Genomic DNA, 6,615 nt, shown 5'->3' on the forward strand with positions numbered 1-6,615 from the left:
AATGTGGTAATATTTCTCCCTATCTACCTCACTCCTACATGTGATTCCTGACTGAAAAGAGTTAATAGAGTAAGCGGTGGGTTAGGTATAACCTAACATCATTGCTCAGAGAGCTAAAGTTTTCATGTAATTTTGTATTTGAAGCTTGGAATCTAAAATATGAGTATGGGAGGAGATAGGATTCATGGTGGTCATGGTGTAACCCAGGTCCCTGCCCACTCTCCCCAGCATTAACATAATCACAGGAGTTTAAAGCCATAGAAAAATGTTTGCTGTTCTGAAAAACTTCATTTATCTTGCCATTTCAACAAACCCCAGTATATGTTTGGTTCCCTTTGATGGAAACAGCATAATGCTCTTAACCACAACAAGTCATTAAGAGGCCACAGAGGACAATTTAAGTGTCAGTTTTCATTTTCATCCCAATGACCCTCATTCTTGTCATCTTCCTCAAGGCATCAGTTGCCCAGCTCAGTTCCCCCTGGCCTTCAACTAAGGAAAAGCAGTTCCCTGGAGGAAACAGAAGAAAATGCAAAACCAATAGGACACTTGAAGAAGAAATGAAAGTGGGTGAATAGAAGGCTCATATTCCCACAACCCCCAAAGTAAACAGGTCAACTCACAAAATCTTCCCTTCCATTGAAATATGTGGCAGGAGAGAACAAAGCAGCTTTGCCACAGTGTTTGCCTTAACTTTCAAAAGAGCTGGTAGGTTAGGGTTGGTAGAAAAGAGACTAAAACAAAAATAAACAAAAATGTTAATAAATGATTGTGTTCTAGGAGACACGTTATTCAGTTTCACACAACCACTATTGTCAATAATCATTATCATAGCTAACATTTAGCATTTAGTCAGTGCTTAGTAAATGCCAGGTACCACATTGAGCCCTTTATACAGATCATATATTTAATTCTCACAAAAATCTAATGAGGAATATATTATTATTATTCCCATTTCACAGATGAGAATACTGAGATACACAGATATGAAGGAACTTGCATGAGGTCAAAAGGCTAATAAATTCCAGTTTCTAACTCCAAAGCCCCACTGGTCAACTCTAGTCTCGGAGTCCGGCCTCTTCCCAGAGGAACTGTTCCATTTATCTATTGCTCTGTAATAAACCACCCCAAAACCTAATGGCTTAAATCTCTAATTTACTTTTCTCTCTTATGGTTCTTTGGCTTGAGTGAGCTCAGTGAGGCAGTTCTTGCTTAGGGTTTCTCATGTAGTTACAATCATATAAATGATAACCAGGGCCAAAGGTTATGTGAGGGCATGACTGGGCTACCCCACATGTTCAAGACGGTGATGCTAGCTGTCAGCTGGGAGCCTGTCTGGGGCTATCAGCCAGAGCACCAACACATGGCCATCCATGTGACTTGGGCTTCTAGGGCACAGCAGCTGGGTTCCAAGAGGGAGTATTCTGAGAAGAACGCATCCTAAAAGCAAACATTTCAAGAGACCCAAGCAGGGATTGCAAGGATTCTTATGACCTCGGCTTAGCATTATTTCCACCAAATCCTATTGGACAACCGTGAGTCACAGGCACAGCCAGATTAAAGTGGAAGAGACTATAAAGGGCATGAATTCCATGAGGTGCTGGGTTAATCTTTAGAGAGTAACTACCATAATCATATCTGTAAAGCACAAATACTCATGCGCCCCTCTTGGGAAGAAGCCAGAGAAGGGAGTCTGGCCCCCAGGAAGCTCTGGGAATGGGGAAATTCTTACAAAAATGTTCAGCAACTTTATTACTAAGAGGCAAATATGAAAACAATGACAAGAAAAACAAATACCAGTCATAGACACAAATTTAAATCTAGTCCTCCCCTGTGATCTGCGCAGAACTAACCACTGATTGCACACAAGGAATTCATTAATCCCTCAGCATCTTCTCCAAAGCCCTGCCCTGAAGATAGTCCTCTAAAGACCTCGTGTATTTTGTGGAATGCATGTGATTTCTTCTTTTTTACTTATCCTCTTTTTATATAGCCTACTGGTTTAGAGGCATTATGGTGTAAGTAGAAAGAAGGCGGGGGTCTTTGGAATCAAATAGGCCTGAGTTCAAATTCAGACTTTACCAGTACTCCGAGTCCTTAGATAAGACTTAACTTTTCAGACATTCTGTTTCCTCACCCAAATAACAGGAATAATAATATCTGCATCTACAGCTGAGTGTATGTCTGTCTCTCTATGTTATTGATATACATAGTCATATATTTAATTCCGTATTCAAATGGAATACACATATTTAATTTTCTATATAGCTCATAATACCTAATAGAAAAAAAAACACAAAAAACTAAGTCACCTTCATACCTCACTTTATAAAGAAGAAAACCAGGAAGAAATTAAATTACTTGCCAAGAGCTTCAGTAGATCAGCAATGAGGGCGAAATACACCACACTCTAAAATGAGCCACAACACAAGGACTTTCTGAAAACTGGCAGAACCAGCCCTACTATCATCACCACCATCATAACCATCCACATGCATAAAACATTTTTCAGTATAAGCTAAAAAGTAAAAAGAGGAGATAGTTGGAATTGAGAGCTCCCAACCCCTTGGGTCCTTGGTGAGACACATTTTATGCAAGACTAGAGCAGTGTGCATCCCCATCGCTCGCAAAGCCAAGGTAGGCAGGATTGCAAGAGAATCACCTTTAGAGACTAAGGGCATCTGGAAAAAGAGGAAACTGGTACCTCACCCTTGGACGGATGCTCACTGAGTGTACAACCTGAAGCCCCATACTGGGGTTACCATCCAAAAGTAGTGGGCAAGATGTCTCTTGGGAGAGTTTGACATGCCTTTCCTGGAGTTTGGAGGTATCTGTGAATGTACAGCCTCGTGTCTGCTGCTCTTCTGGAAATTTATAAAGGCAGAACCCCTGCTGAGCAGCTCTTGAAAGATGTAGACAACAGCGTATTAGAGGATGCCCAAGAAAACTCTAGTACTCATAACTACTGCACTGGACATGGAGTCAGAGGGATATGGAGTTAAAAGAAAGAGGCTGCCCAAGGGCTGTCGGGTAGAAGCAAATGAAGCCTCCATTTACTCTGAGGCTACATCTTCTCTAGAGAAAGCGTTGGGGTCATGGACCATTGGTGGGGGCAAAAGAAGACACAGCTACCCTCTCTAAAGTGGTCCTCAGCAATACAGAGGTCCGGAGGAAGATAACACCATCCCTATAAATCCAATCACACTGTCTATACAGAGACTTCCACACAGCAGCAGAAAGATTCAGATGAAGCCAGAGCCAACCAAAGGACAACCAGGGATTCCTTCCCACCGCTGGCTGGCCCAGCAACCTAAGACCTTGCTCTTCCATCCTTTCTCCCTGGTCCCAGCTGGGGAATGTTCCAGTGGTTCTCAACCAAGGCAGAACGGCCCCCCTAGGAGGTGTTTGGAAAACTAGAGGAGGGTGGTTATCATAAAGACTGAAAGGTGCTATGAGAATTTGCGTTGGGGATGAAGGAGAAGAAATGTTAAATATTCTCAAACGCACAGAACAGTTCCACCCTAAGAATTATCCCATCCAAAACGACAATGGCATCTCCCACACCATGGAGAAGAAAATGTGTAGACCCAGGAGAGGAAAATGGTGTGTTCTCAGGGTAGATTATTTCTCCTCCTTCCCCCCACCTCTTGCTTGTCACCCCCCTCTCTATTCCAAGGTGCTGGGTTTGAGGAAAAGTGAAAAGGCAGTTTATACACTCCACATGTCCCAGGCCTCTCAGGTTAACACTGTGATTTGGAAGAAGCAGGAGATTAGATTTAAATTGAATCTGAGATCGACACTTAAAACCAAAATGAACTGAAATATAACTGAAAGAGAGCAGAAAGTTACCAAAGATGTTACAGAGTAGGACATGGAAATTCAGCTGAACACTATAGAAATCAACAATTGGAAAAAATACAAACATTTCATGTTCATACCCCACTTAGTTAAAGCTCCACATTTACCTCCCCCGTAACGGGGAGTAGGGTCACGGTTTTCAAACAAGCCAAGGAAGGAAGGTCACGGAGAATGTTTCTGTCTGCCTCGCTGAGCGCTGCAGATAAGCAGCTGCTGCCCCCCTCCTGGACACATATCCTGCTTCCGCCCGGGCAGGGGAGCGAGGCTGCCGGGCAGGCCTGCGCAGGGGTGGAAAGCGCGCGGAAGCCTTGTGGGGTGCTGGGCTGTGGGCACAGATGCAACCCTCCAGATAAAGGGTGACAATGGGTAAGTAATAATCATGAGGTGGTTTTTCCTCTCCTCCTGCCACAGCAGGTGCTTGGTATCACAGCTCACTGCCAAACGACCCAAGAGGGAAGACGCCCAGGTCACAGCAGGCTGGCCTGCGCTGAGGAGGCCTGGTGGCATCTGCCTCTGATGCCCATCAGAATTTGCTCGGGGTCCCGCCTCCCCCCCAGCTTGGGCTGCCTCAGCTCACACAAAATGTACAACTCCAGTCCCATTTTGCCTTTGGATTCTTCCTACCTCCCTTTCAGTCCACTCATCCACATTTAGAAAAACAAATCATTAGAAAGTGCCCTTATTAATACCACAGCAAAAATATCCCTAATAAAAAAATGTCAGTTGGTGTAGACTTTCAGAGGATAATTTAGCAATATCTACTAAAATTTCAAATGTGCTTACTCTCTGACCCAGCAATTCTTTTTAGGTATTTATCTTACAGGTACGTCATGCATAGCTGTATTCCCAGTGCCTAGAGCCCTTGTACAGTACCAGGTATATAGTGGGTGCTCAATAAAAATGTGTTCAATGATTAGATGAATGAATATGCAAGTTTAAAAGATAAGTTGGCAAGCCCTAGGCAGTATTACTCAGTGGTTAGAGCATCACCTCTTGGACTGAAGGGTCCTGGGTTTGATTCCGGACAAGGGCATGTACCTTGGTTGTAGGCTCCATCCCCGGCCCTGGTCACTAGTCCGGCCAGTGCAGGAGGCAACCAGTCGATGTCTCTCTCTCACACTGATGTCTCTTTCTCTCTCTCTCCCCTCTCTCTCCCCTCTCCCCCACTCTCTCTGAAAAGCAATGGTAAAAATATCCTCAGGTGAGGATTAAGAAAAAAAAAGATAAATTGGCAAGAAGACCAACACATAGATTATAATTTCCCCTAGATTTATAAAAAGCACAAATTATATTTTTCCTGCTGTTTTAAAAATTTGTGCAAACCTTTCCAATTCACAGGACAATATTGGAGGTTCATAATCCCTCTTTTACCTCATTTTATTCTAGTGTGCCTCTTTTTCCCTTCATATCTCCACTTCCATTTCCTGTCCCACCTTAATGTTTATAATAAATGTCTTTGCATTTCTTTGTATTATTGAAAGATAAACAGTGTTTGAATGTATATATTTTTGTTTTACATAAGTAATATTACATACAAATTTGTTCAGTTTCTTGCTTTTCTCACTGTTTTTAAGATCCATTCATGTAAAAGCATGGCTACCTCTAGCCCATCGAATTGTGACTGCTGTATAGTATTCTACACTGGATATCCACCTTGGTTTACTGATCAACTCCCACTATAGTGGACAAGTCCCTTCCAACTTCTACCATCACAAATGACATTGCACACACACAAATATTCTCCTATGTGACCCCTTACAGACCTGTGCAAGAGTTTCTCTGGGCTCTATGACAAGAAAATGAATTGTGGGTCTCTTTTCCTCCATGGTTGCTTAAAGATCAACCTCCATCATGCACGACACATCACATCCAGACCCAGAAGTTCATGACCAACAGACTACTTCAGCAGAAACAAATGGTCATTGACATCCTTCACCCAAGACAGATATTTGGGAAAAACTAGCCAAAATGTATAAAACCACACCAGATGTCATCTTTGTATTTGGATTCAGAAGCCATTCTGGTGGTGGCAAGACAACTGGCTTTAGCATGATTTATGATTCCTTGGATTGCGCAAAGGAAAATGAACCCAAACCTAGACTTGCAAGACATGGCCTATATGAGAAGACAACGACCTCAATAAAACAGAGAAAGGAACCCAAGAACAGAATGAAGAAGTCAGGGGGACCGCAAAAGCCAGTGTTGGTGCTGGCAAAAAGGAGTAATCACCACTTATACAGATTTTCATGAGAGGATTAAGAAACTAAGAACTTTTTGAAAAGAAAAAGAAAATGGATTGTGGGTAACAGAATAAGCATTCTTCTGAATTTCACTAAGGAGCACCAACTTGCTGTCCAGAATGGCTGCACCAGCCCACACTCCCACCAAAAGCAAATCAAGGATTTCTCTTTACCCACATGGAATTCTCTGACCAATACTTGGAATTATCAACCCTGGTAATTTTCTGTTAATTATCATTGTAAAGTGGTATTTCATGGATTAATTTGCATTTTTTTTTATTTCAACAAGATTCATGTTCCTTTGTATGTGCTCTGCTTTTTCTTTCTGAAGGATCTTAGAATTTTTTATCTTTGTCTTTGAGGATCTTTATTTTCACTTTAATATATATAATAGATGGATGTAATATTCTCAATGATCTCCAAGAATGATAAGTGGCTGAGATTATCTGTAAACTTATAATGGAGACTAGATCTGAGAAGTCATTCATCTTCTATTAAAGCTGCTCAGGTAATGCCA

At 42.1% G+C, this 6,615-nt stretch overlaps 1 pseudogene across 1 annotated transcript; it reads left to right on the forward strand.

Moving 5' to 3' along the window:
- The first annotated feature begins 5,731 nt into the window (after nucleotides 1-5,731).
- LOC308554170 (small ribosomal subunit protein eS24 pseudogene) lies at nucleotides 5,732-6,083 on the forward strand (annotated as a pseudogene). The gene has a single exon. The product of its transcript is annotated as a small ribosomal subunit protein eS24 pseudogene (transcript).
- Nucleotides 6,084-6,615: the final 532 nt, after the last annotated feature.

Source organism: Miniopterus schreibersii, assembly GCF_964146895.1.
Source record: "Miniopterus schreibersii genome assembly, chromosome: 1".
NCBI lineage: Eukaryota > Metazoa > Chordata > Mammalia > Chiroptera > Miniopteridae > Miniopterus > Miniopterus schreibersii.